We start from the raw sequence: 12,587 nt of genomic DNA on the forward strand, positions 1-12,587 counted from the left end.
AGAGAGACTCATCAGTCTCTCACCCTTGAGATACTGCAAAGTACAAAGTACTTCAGATATGTCCTTTTGGTTAGTGTTGCCCACTAAAATCCTGAAAACCCTGTTTGTTCCTACATTCCTTTTCCCATTGCATGGCTTTAAGCAAATACTCCATCCCTTTGATTGCAAGACAACAGAAATGGCCAAAAATGGCCAAGAGGCTCAATGGAGTTTCCTGCTTCTCTGAGCACAAAAATAAATCAATGCATCTGGAGACAGCAAGCCACAATTAAGTCTTCTGCCTTATTTGTAAGATTTGCCTGTGAATATTAAGATTCTTTGTCTGGTGTTTTTATAATGACTCAATTATCTTTTTTATCTGATGCATTTTCAAGAAAGGTATTAATGTATTTTAAAAAATAATATTATAGCTCTTCCTCTCTGAAGTAAGATATTAACTTGTTGTACCAATAGGACTTTGTGGGTAGAGGGTGGGGGAATAACATTACAGTTAAATCAAGCATTATAAAATACCCATACTTGCAACTTAGTTCTACTCATCATGAATGAGCTGGAGGATATTTTTTATCTGCAGCATTTGCTTCAATCCATGCAGCTGATGAGGCCAGGTCTTGTTATGAACATGGCACATTCACCCACAGGTATTGCTAGTTTCCTTTGCAAAGCAAGGCAGGCTGGCATTCCTAGTTGTATCTTATTGACAGAAAAGGTTCCCCGGGGATGAGGATCAATTACCAAACCCATGGTACCAAATCCATGCTTGTTTTGGAAAAACAAAGAGAGGAGTCGTAAATGGCATACAATGGAGAGAGAAACTAGCAAGCTTTCCCAGGTGAAAACTTTAATGAATTTTGAATGTCGCAGTGCAAAGGAGAAAGCAGTGCAATATGGTTTGTATTTAGAAAGGAGGTTTCAATGATGTGTTTAATGCAGCATCTTCTTTTACTACAAAATTATCCAAATGTTCTGTTTCACATGAAAGTATTTTTGCCTTCAAGTTTCCAGCTTTTTGCATCATTGATACTGCTACTGTTCAAAATACTGCATCATTGACACTACTACTGTTCAAAATACCTTTTTTTTTTTTTCCAGGAGCTTCCAGTTCTCAAAGGACAACAACTCTGGAAGATCAGTGAAGAATGAGAGTTGAGGGACTATGAGGGCTGTGCCGGAATTAATCTTAGTCATGAAAACATATGGATGTGAGGGAGGGTAGACATTATTTTGCCAGTGGCTGGAGAACACAAACGCAAAACAACTGTCCAGCTTGTCAGAATTACCACGCATGAATATCCATGAGTGGATATTTATTATAAAACATTGCTATGTTTAGGGTTGCCAATCCCAGCGGGAAGGCTTCAGAAAATGTTGTGTTTTGAAACAATGCTGATGGTATTTGCTATTCTGTAGCCCACTGCTCTATCAAACATAGCTATCAGATATTTTAAAGGGTCCAGTGGACGTAAGAGATAAAGGTGGAAACTGGTGTGTGGTGCCCTGTAAATTCACAGTTTCTCACAATGTACTTTGACTTTCATAGGAACATGAATGCAGACATCAACCTGCTCACAAGAAACATTTCAAGTGGTACTGATGGGAAATATGGATTCTGTGATTCTACTCAAATGGGTCAATTTAAAGGAGAGTTTATTTTTTTAAGTGTGAGAAGTGTTCCACTGGCTCTTTCCTCAGGGAACATTAAAATTTTCCATTTGATATTGTTTTTATTTGGCATTTAGTGTCAATATTTGGCTGAATAGTTCTACATATTGCAAAAGTCAGTACAAGAGTGGTTTAATTTTCACTGGTTCTTGGCTTTCTGTAAAGTAAAAACAGTATTGTAGGAACGTCCGTGGGAGTGATGGGGGGTCAAGCACGGTCAGGACAGACGGAGACGAGAGATCTCTGCAGCCAGGTGGTGGAACTATCGGTTTATTGCAAAGGGCGTGGGTGCAGGGCCCTGCTGGGAGCTGCCAGCCGCAGCTCGGAGCAGGCCTGAGAGAAGAGAGGCTTAAAGTGTAAGAGAGTTAAAGGCAAAGGTTTAAGAGAGGAGAGCATGTATAAAGGAGGGGGTGAAGAAGTGCAGAGGAGAAGATGAAGTGAGTGAGAAAAGAGAAAAAAGAGAGCAAAGTTCCTGTTACAATGCAATAAATCATCTTCAGTGTTGAATATTCAGATTCTCATCAACCAATCTACTACAGCATGCATATCCTATAACATTTCCATACAACCTATAAGAATCACTACATTACCATACTGTGTTACATTTTAAACCCTAAATCTTACTCTTTGGGCCCTATCTGCCAAGCTGCAGGGTCTGCTCTGACCCTTGGACCTGCCTGCTTGCAGAGGGCATTGTTTCATGAAGAGGGGATTACCTTCGGCTGGCCACACCATTGTTTTCCAGTTGTTCAGTAACTAAGGGATCTCAAAACTTGCTTTCATTTCAATCTTGCTTATAGTTTCTATATTCTCAAAATCTTTTGCCAGGCAGTCATATTTATAAGGCTTTCCTGTTCCATCCTCCCCAACACAGTATGTCTTGTTTTGCATGAAATTTTGAAAGTTGAGTTATTCAGGTTCAGCTATGGTTATTGTTGTAAAATCAGTTTTTCCTAGGTTTGGTGGCAACAGAATTCTCTGACTTGGAAAAAGTATTCAATGCACAAGAAACACTCCTAGGGAAGAGTCCAACAGGGACTGCAGGAATAAGAACACAGCTTTGAGCGATGGCTACATATGTCCTTGTGGCTACTTCTGTTATTCCAGTACAGCCCTCAACTAGAGTGCAAAAAGCGCCAGGATTCAGGCCTCGTTCTGCTTAAGCACTAGTAGATGACCTCATATAACAAGGCTGGGACCCCTGTGTGGTATTGGAGTACAAACCTACATTTACCTGTTGGCCTAATTTGAAGTTTTAATGGCGCTGGGTATGGAGCTGGGATGATCTCAGGACAAGAAGTTACCCCAGGAGTTCACTGTGTCAGCTGGAAACAGAGGCATGTTGTGGGTTTGCACAGTCTACATGCAGTTTGGTCCAGTCATCTTGCAGCAGGAGAAGCCCTTAGTTTGGAAGACAAAGACAGAAAGTGAAGGACAAGCAATGGCACAGCATGTCTGGCGAAAGGAACTATTTTATCTTTGCAGGAAGAGCCCAGGGAGAGGTGAAGAGAGCAAGACAAATCTGATGAGCAGAGGAACTGTGAGAGCAGGCAAGGAGAATGAGAGATAGCACACAGACAGTTTGAGAAGGAGACAAGGTGCAGATAAGGAGCTGTATCTATCTAATAGATATTCTTCCCTTAATTCTAATGGAAATTCTATCTCCCAGAGCCTGTCAGTGGAAACCTAATCCACCTCTAAGGGATACACAGCACTGCTCAAAGCAGAATTCAGATGATGACAAGGTCATTTTCATCTCATCTGCTCTAACAGCCCAGCACCTTCCTTCCCCCCTCGCTACCCCTTCCTTGCACAAGCTGAGAAAGGAGAAGAGATGCTGAATGACAAGTAACATTTCTAAAACACCCAGCATAATTCAGGGATGGCTCTGCGGCTGCTGAGGAGAGTTTAACTTTGCTTTTCTGAAGAGCAGCTACTTTGTTGTTTGTTTGGGGCTCTACAGGTGACCAAGGAGTTGCACTGAACAAATAGTTGCTGAAAATGCAAAGTTTACAGAGCTGGCACATGAGCTACCCTTTTCTGTCTTCTGAATGGAAAGCTGAGGATGTATTACAACCTGGCCTCAATTCAATGCTAACCCTACTTAAAAGGTGGACCAGATGACCTTCTGAAGTACCTTCAAACTCAATAAAACTGTGATCTCCTTAGCTATGTGAGATAGATAAATAGATATATGCACATATGCATGTGGACACATATATACTATAAGTTCTTTGGCTAGAAAATAGACACACATATGAAAACCAAGCACATAAATAAAGAGTTTCTCCTTGTCTTTAACTTTCTTGCCACAGACCAAATCCTAAGAAACAGTGGTCACATTTCCCAGCATGACTCATTAACTCATAGAATAAGTCTGAAATGTCTGTCTTCACTTATTTAATCAGTTTTATGGAATTTAAATATTTCCCAGATTTGTTGCATGTTTATTTCTTCTTGTCTTCTTTCACAGGGTTACAATCTTTCAAAAAAGTGACCAGTTGCTCAGCTGTGCTGCTGAAATAGGCACCTCTATATGAAGGAGATACTTACTTATGAAGAGTGTTCAAGCTCCAGCACATGCTCATGAGAAGCAGGTGGATTAACCTCCAGTTGCATCCAAAGTGCAAACACAGTGGCTCATCTTTTCAAGGGACTTGAGGCTGGCACTAACTTTTGTGACACATATCCCAGGCATCTACCATTGCAACCTGAAAACTTTCCTGGAACTGGTTTACAGTCTATTCCCGGAGAACTTGCTTTTTTTTGTTCAGTGTCAGAAACAAAAGTGATTTCATCCTGCCACTCCCATCACTGAAGATCTTACTATGTAGATTTCACTGCTTTCTTTTCCACCTGAGGGCCAGCAGTCAGCTTTGTCAGGCAAATGGTTCTTGATTATTTATGGAACATTTCTGCAGCGGAACAAAAAGTCTACCTCTGATAAAGACCAGCATTTCCAAAGAAGGAAAAGCATCCTAATCTTGAATAGCTGTGACAAGTAAAAGCTCTGCTATTTGCTTCTAGACTCATATTCATATCTAAATTGTTGCACTTGTTCTTTCCCCAGCTTTACTGTAAGTACACTTACATGGATCTTCATATCTTGCTAATCCTGACCTTGATGTGCTGAATTATCTTCTTGGTTTGGTTTTGGACCTGGCTTGTCACTACAGTTGCTGAGCTGGAGGATGATCCTGGTTACCCTCACTAGACTTGCTCTGCTTGCTTTGCTTCACTACTGGGGGACTGTGATCTTGCTGTGAGGCCACTGTCCCTTCTGCTCTGCTCCCACCACTTCTGGCTCCCCTTCTCTTTAAGAGCAGCCTGCTCATGCTGGACATGGATTACACTCAAAGTGCAGAGATGACCTTACGACAAAAGACTGACAAATATTCTAAATGTGTGTGGTCAGAACAAAGCCTATTTGGTCAAGCAGTTTGCAAATAACAGGACACTGCACTGTAGCTCTTCAGCCACACAGTCCTGCTGCACCCCAATAGGGGTTTGGACCAGCAGACACTGCACTCTCTCTCCCCCTGAAAAGCTTTGAACTCCTAACTTGTCTGGTGCATGTCTACTTCCATTTAATAGTCACATATGGCCATAGATCATTAATGCACAACCTGATTACACAGCTGCTTCCCTTTGCTAATGACCTCCAGGATCCAGCTCAGTTTGACAGATGCAGAAGTACTAACCACAGTGATGAAAGAGCACTTGGTCCTGGCAATCTGAGTGTGGGGGAGAAGGAGAGGATATTGCACAATTTTTTTTAGATTATTAATAAGATGTCACAGATCTGTAACCATCATGTTAATGAACAGATCCATCTGTCTTGTTAGGGAATCTGCTACTGAAAGAGTTCTTGCCAATAGCTCAGGGAAGTGAGGTGAGAATGCTTTGTAGTTTTCTCAGTAATCCTCTAATACCAACCTCAATGAGGCTGCAAGGAAGCACCAGTGTAGTCTGAAGAATTGATGTACCCACTAAAGCATTACAGCCCGAGTATTGTGTGACTAATAAGGGTTTGACAAGGACACGGGTGTGCCTTCATTTTTGAATGGTCTAGTAGAAGCTAAATAAGTACTAAGTAAGTGTCCGAAAAATCCCTATAACATTTCAGGCCTGTAGGGGATGATCTTACTTCTCTGAGTGCTGTCCATGTTAAGACGGGGTTGTTTTTATAGCTCCATTTTATCTAGAGACACCTCAAGGGTGGCATTTAGGGTTAATGAGGGGTTTCTTCAGGCATCCTTAAGATGCCCCATTCCATGACCCTGTGTGCAGAATGCCATGGTTGAGTGAAGAGACCAAGGGTGTTCCTGAGGGTAGCTGTGCCTCATCTGCCCTCACTGCTAAACAGCTGGAACTGCAGCTGCCTGGGAAACCTGCAGGTGTCAAGGGGAACACTGAAAACTGTTGAACTAGGGGCTGAAGGGCTGGTAGAAGTCCTGGCTTACCTCAGTCAAAGCCCTACTGTCTTATTGAAAAAGAGCAGAATATAAATAATAAAGATCTATCCTTTGCATTTTGATAATCACAGAGTGCTCCAGCTGGGATTTTGCAGGGACTCTGGATCTCTCTGATAGTCATGCAGAGAGCTTATAGCCTGTGGTGCCTTATAATCTGTGGTATCCAGAGCAGAGCTCTCTAAAGAACTATGTGTGAATAGTGTGGCATCAACCTGACCTAGTCACTCAGAGCAGTGATTGCAGTAATTTGCGCTTATGACTCTGTGTCAATGTTAAAAGACTAAAATTGAAAGTATCAGTACTTCTATCTTTTACTATTCCCCTCCTCAATTATTATTTTCGTGCTCATACTAACAGTTAGCATGGAGGTCAGAGAGATCATTTCCATAACTCATTTTTCATACAGCTTTTGCCCTGTATCTTAACTCAAGGCACTCCAGATCACACAATATTCTCCATGAAAAAAGTACTGATATTGGCCATAAACCAGGAATCACTACTTTCCTTTTGTAGTAACTGTCCCCACAGTCATAATGAAAGATGCAGTTATGACAGTGCCCTCCTTGCTTCCTCCTGTGCTATCCCTCTCTGAGTCCTCCTCTAGGTGAATGAGCCCTGTAATGTGTCCTTGGGGAATTCACAAGCTCCAAAAGGAACAGACTGGATATGGACTGTGTCCCCATGGAGGGTGGTGCTCACCCCACTGACAAATACAATTCTGAATGAAGCAGCTTGGAGCTGCTCTCACTCACAACACTTCGCAGCCAGCACAGCAGCATGTGGGAGCTGGGTGCTCTGTTCCAGCTCATCACGATCTCTTTCTCTGAATATTCTGGTGTAGAAAGAAAATTCAGGGACATAGCTCCATCTGCATGGATGAGGTGGAGACATCATTCTCTTTTCAAGGTGATTTTGGGTCATACCACTATAGTGGTGAAAATACCTGGGTGCAGAGCCAGAATTGCCTGTCAGTCTCCCTCAAAAAGCGAGACAGCAGGCTGGTTGTTTCAGCTCTCTGCTTCACTCAGGGAAGCTTCGTATTCCTCTGAGAGTAATCAGCTTAGCTAGTAAGAACAGAAGCACAACTATAATTAGTAGAAATCACTGCTTAGTAAAAGACCCAAAGAGTGAGCCATGCCAATAACTTATAAGACTCATCAACAGTTAATTAACAATGGAGACATTGAAAAATTAAGTATATTTACTGCTGCAAGAGGAAGTGTCAATGCAAATCTGGGCCTATCTGAATTTACCCTTAGTTCTAGTGGGAGTATTGGAATGTTTCATGCAAGAGATTTGAATTAAACCAATCCAAAGCTTGACCCAGTCCCATACCTTTAATTATACTATATAAATATACATGAAAGGTGCACTTAAGATACTATGTTCTGTTGTTATGGCAACTGATATTTTAAAAAGGGATGATGAGAAATAAGCAAAGGAAGGCTATATGGAAACAAATGCATCGTGTTGTTATAGCAACCTTTTAATTTCAAAGAGGCTGGGAATTACCTGTGGGGTAAGCATTGCTGGGAACCTGCTCCCAGGTGTGGTTGAGGTGGGCCAGAGAAAATCATGTTATATTGAAGACTGTATTTTGGTTGAAGTTTAAGTCTTGGAATTATAGGGTACCTTCTATATCAGACGATCAGTAACTTAAATCAGAAACAATGGGTTTATCTCAGTCTTGTCAATTTACCAGGTTGCTATTCTGTAACATTTGTAATATTTCCAAACTGATTTGCTTTCTGTGTCAGTCTTTCAGAAGCATATTAACATGTAGGGTCCACAAGATTTGTCTTAAAATCATGAGATTCCCTGGGAAGAAACATGTAAATATATATGCCTGGAAGAGTTTAAGGCCAGGTTGAATGCAGCTCTGAGCAACCTGGTCTAGTGGAATATGTCCCTTCTCCATGGCAGGGACATTGCAACTAGAGCATCTTTAAGGTCCCTTCAACCCAAACGATACTATAAGTCTATGGTTCTATTATACACACACACAGATATAAATATATATATATGTACGTATGTATGTATGTATGTGTTCCTGTCTTCCTCATTCTTGTTTTAACTGGTCCCATGTGCCAATCAGTTTGTGTCACCTCTTCCCTCATTATTGTCTTACACTCTCTTGGTTGTTTCTTACCCTCCATTGTCCCAGGGTCCTACTCAACCTGAGCTAACAAGCAATTTCACACCTGGGAGGGGTGAAGCTAAATTTACAGGAATCTTGAGCTCCAAAGGGCTATTGCACAGCTAGTAACAATTCTAGCCTCTTGCTGATTTTGCTTAGCAAACGTGACAAAACAGAATGGGAGAAATGCAGTCCTGAGGAGAGATATTGTGTGAGAATGGAACCAAGGCAGTAATTGCACTTAAATATATAATGAGACTTCAGCCACTGTATACAAGAACACTCTGAAATCACCCCATTAGCTATGAAGTGATAAAAAAAGAATCCTCGCAGAGCACTGCTCATTCACAAGCCACAGGACTAGTACTGCAACCAAAAATAACTTCGCCATCCTGTAAAGTTGCTGTGAGAGGAAAATTAGGGCCCAGTGCCTTCTCTTGCTTCATGAACCTGCTGGGCACAGATGTGTTGGGAGAAAGGCAAGCATGGGGGGCTGTTGCTTCCCATTGGCTCTGCCCAGCTCACCAGCAGTGCTTGCAGGATGTTTATGACCCAGTCACAGCCAAGCAATACCTTTTATTCGTGCTTTTAGCTGGACAACAGAAGCTTCTGCCTGCTATTGACATAGCAGGAAAGTGGTTATTCTTCTTATGTAAATAGGAGCTTGCCTCAAAGCTGCAGCCTGTCTTCTTGCTCTTGGGAATGGGGAGTGATTTTCAGCTTTCTGAGGGAGGTCACAGCTGGTAAGCATGCATTTCAGACCTGGCCCTTCCAGGCTGGTGGGTCACTTGGGAGCAGAGGAGGAGCAGGAATATGGCGTGCACCGGTTGGGTGTAGCAAGTGTAACATCTAACCTGCCTTATTTACAAAAAACAGAGTTAATTCTAATTCTGGAAGTCAGCAGAGGCACGTGAGCATTTGCAAATCCAACCTATATGCATAAACAAGGCCCTACAACACAAAGGGACAGGGATGACAGCTTATCTGCAGAGATGGCCAAAAGGCTGTGTCTATTGCACAGGTGTGTGGTGGAGCTGCAGAGCTGGGGAAGGATGCTCTGGGCTCCTGGAGGTTGGGAACTCTGTCAATCACAGAATCACAGAATATTCTGGGTTGGAAGGGACCCACAAGGATCATCGAGTCCAGCTGCACAGGGCAACCCCAGGTGTCCGGTTTATCTCGGCTGTTTGAGGGGCCTGGAAGGCCCGGGGGTGGCCTTGGGGCAGCCCGCGTGTCGAAGGATGAGAAGAGGCTTCAGTTCTTCTTTCTGGTTTTATGTTTATTAATTGTTTATCTAAAAGATGTTCTTTCAGCCTAACAAAGATCTGCTCAGCAGTCAGCCATGGGCACACTGTCTCTGCCCTCCGGGGCAGGCACCTATCTTTATACCCTTTGTTACGTATACAATATTTATCATTTTTCCCCAATACCATCCACTCTCATAACTCGGTGTACTCTCAGCAACAACCAATCCAAAGGTGCCACCGTGGCCAAAGAAGATGGAGGAGAGGAGGAAGAAGAAGGAGGACAGGACACACCCCAATTCCTCCATCTTACTCCTCTAAACCCCCCTGTACATAAATCCTAAACCTTGTGTCTCACTCTCTAATTAACTAATCCCTTCACCATTCTCCCTGTGAAGCCCTCATCCTTGTCGTCTCCTGTGTAGGGTTAAAGTCCAGCTACCAGACACTTCTGGCAACATTCCAAGACTCCCGAGTCCCCCCAAGGGGTCTCGGAGGCTCAGCATCTCAGGACTGAGATCTTGAGATCCGACATCTCCCCCTTCTGTTTGCACCAAGAAACCCTCTTTTACAATCCGATTCATGGCATCTGGGACGACATGGATGAGGACTAGAAGAATTATTACAATATAAAATCCTAAACTATTAAAACATAAAATCCTACCCTTAAAATTCTTCTCCAAATGGGAGAAATGTCAAAGAGATCTGCCCTTAAAATTCCTCTCCAAATGGGAGAAATGTCAAAATCCTACCCTTAAAATTTCTCTCCAAATGGGAGAGATGTCAAAGAAATCTACCAGCTGATCAATATATGATCCTTTGTCAGTTTCCCCTGTAATAGGTAAATTTACCCCATTGCCTATTGCAATTCAAGACCCCAAGGAGAAAACCTCCCAGTCTTTCGTTCTTATACAGAAATATTCAAGACCCCAAAGAGAAAAACCCCCCCAGAGTCTTTCGTTCCTCTTGTTTCTCTTCTGAGTTGTCCTTTGCAGTCTGAGTCCCGACTTTTGTCTGAGTATTCGTTTCTTCTTATATCTTGTTGAGGAAAATCGCTGTATAGTTGCAGACTCGTTACGAAATGATGCTGTAGCTCTGCTCACAACTGCCTCTTTGTTCCGCGATTGTTGCTGTTTGCAAGCTCACTCAGGGGTTACCTAGTTTTTGATTCAACTGACAATAGGGTTAGAAAACACACAAGCCTCCCCAGGAGGGGAGAGGCTTGGACTCCACGAGGGTTTTTTACCAAAGGCACCAAGTCTGGAGAGGGCCCCTCCTCGCCTGAGACGTCACCGGGGGTCTGGCCCGCCCCCGCCCGCGCTCGGCGCATGCGTGCTTTCCGAGCTGCTCTCTGTCTCTCCCGAGGTAATTTTTCCCTCTCCCTTTTTGTTCCGCCTCTGAATTTTCCCCCTTCGGTCTGCCCCGACTCTGTCTCCTCCTCCTCCGACGCTGTGTGTGTGTGGCCTTTCGTCAGTGTGTGCGGCCGCCCCCGCCGGCACCCGCGCCCGCCGCGACTCGCTCCGGGTTTTTTGCGTCACAACCGCGCGCCCCCTGCGTCTCACGGCAGCTTTCTGGGATTGCGCAATTTCCCCCATGCCGCTGCCCATGTCGGACGCCCCTGCTGCGCTGGCATGTGACTTCTCCCCCGGGTTCTTGCGAGTTTTGCCCGCCGCGCGCGTTTCTGCTACCTTGCCGGCCCCCGGGGCCGCTGCCGCCCCTGGCCCTGAGTCAAGCAAAGCCGTGCGAAAACACGTATCCCTCGCTTTTTCTTCACCTGCGCTCCCCGCCTGCTCCGCTGCAGCCTGGCTTCCCTGCTCCGTTGCCGCGGCATCGCGAGAAAGCGCGCCCCCCGGTCCCCTCTCCCCCCCCTGTTCTCCCTCTGCTCCTGAGCCCTCCATGCTCTCTGGACTTTTTGGACGCTTTTTGGGAGTTTCCCAGGGTTTTTGGGTTTTGGGACCGGGTATTTTAATAATATTTCTTGCTCTTTTTCTCCAAGAGCATTTTCCCCCTGGCTTCTTAAGGCCAGAGCTAATCTTTTCCGGAGTCTTGCTCCCCCCTCTTTTGAGGGCCCCCCCCCCAGACGTCTGCTGCGTCTGTTGGGTTATTTCTTCCTGGCCTTTTAAGGCCAGAGCTAATTTTTTCCGGAGTCTTGCTCCCCCCTCTTTTGAGGGCCCCCCCCCCGGACGTCTGCTGCGTCTCGGGGGTCTTCCTTCCTGGCCTTTTAAGGCCAGAACTAATTTTTTTTTTTTTTTTTTGTGTATGTTTGTGTCACACCTTATAAGGTGGACAAAATTTCCCGTTGTTCCTGGAAAGGTTTGCCCCCATGTTGTTATTTTTTCAGGCTTTCTTACCGAATCTGGTGTCAGAGCAGTCTGGACGTCTCAATCTGTCCAGCAGATGACGAGAAGTGGACCCAGGGCGCCTTCTGGTTCCAGTCCGGGCTGTTCTGCTACGATTGTCTTCGGCAGAAACTGAGAGGTGGAATTCTCAGTGACTGCTGTTTTTTTTTTTTTGCAGTCTCTGTTGGCTTTTTGTTTTCTTCTTCTCTCTTTTTCTTCAGGGCTTTGAGGGTGGTGGTGGTGCCCCCCCCCCGAAAGGTTGTGGTGGTGGAGCTCACCCAGTGGAAGCCAAATGCCGGTTTATCTCCCAGAAAGGTTTTGTGGTGGTCTCTTGTCCTCCCAGGGAACGCCAAATGTCCGGTTTTCTCCCCCCGAAAGGTTTTGGTGATTCGAGTCCGTCCAGGGACGCCAAGTGTCCGGTTTATCTCGGCTGTTTGAGGGGCCTGGAAGGCCCGGGGGTGGCCTTGGGGCAGCCCGCGTGTCGAAGGACGAGAAGAGGCTTCAGTTCTTCTTTCTGGTTTTATGTTTATTAATTGTTTATCTAAAAGATGTTCTTTCAGCCTAACAAAGATCTGCTCAGCAGTCAGCCATGGGCACACTGTCTCTGCCCTCCAGGGCAGGCACCTATCTTTATACCCTTTGTTACGTATACAATATTTATCATTTTTCCCCAATACCATCCACTCTCATAACTCGGTGTACTCTCAGCAACAACCAATCCAAAGGTGCC

General features: G+C 44.5%; 1 long non-coding RNA gene across 1 annotated transcript in view; it reads left to right on the forward strand.

Moving 5' to 3' along the window:
• The window catches only part of LOC113459793 (uncharacterized), a 124,348-nt gene that overhangs the window by 103,351 nt on the left and 8,410 nt on the right, over positions 1-12,587 (forward strand). The window contains exon 6 of the long non-coding RNA XR_012579994.1: positions 1,093-9,439. This is a non-coding gene — a long non-coding RNA (uncharacterized LOC113459793). The remainder of the gene's footprint in view (positions 1-1,092; positions 9,440-12,587) is intronic.

Source organism: Zonotrichia albicollis, chromosome 4 (genome assembly GCF_047830755.1).
Source record: "Zonotrichia albicollis isolate bZonAlb1 chromosome 4, bZonAlb1.hap1, whole genome shotgun sequence".
Classification (NCBI taxonomy): Eukaryota; Metazoa; Chordata; class Aves; order Passeriformes; family Passerellidae; genus Zonotrichia; species Zonotrichia albicollis.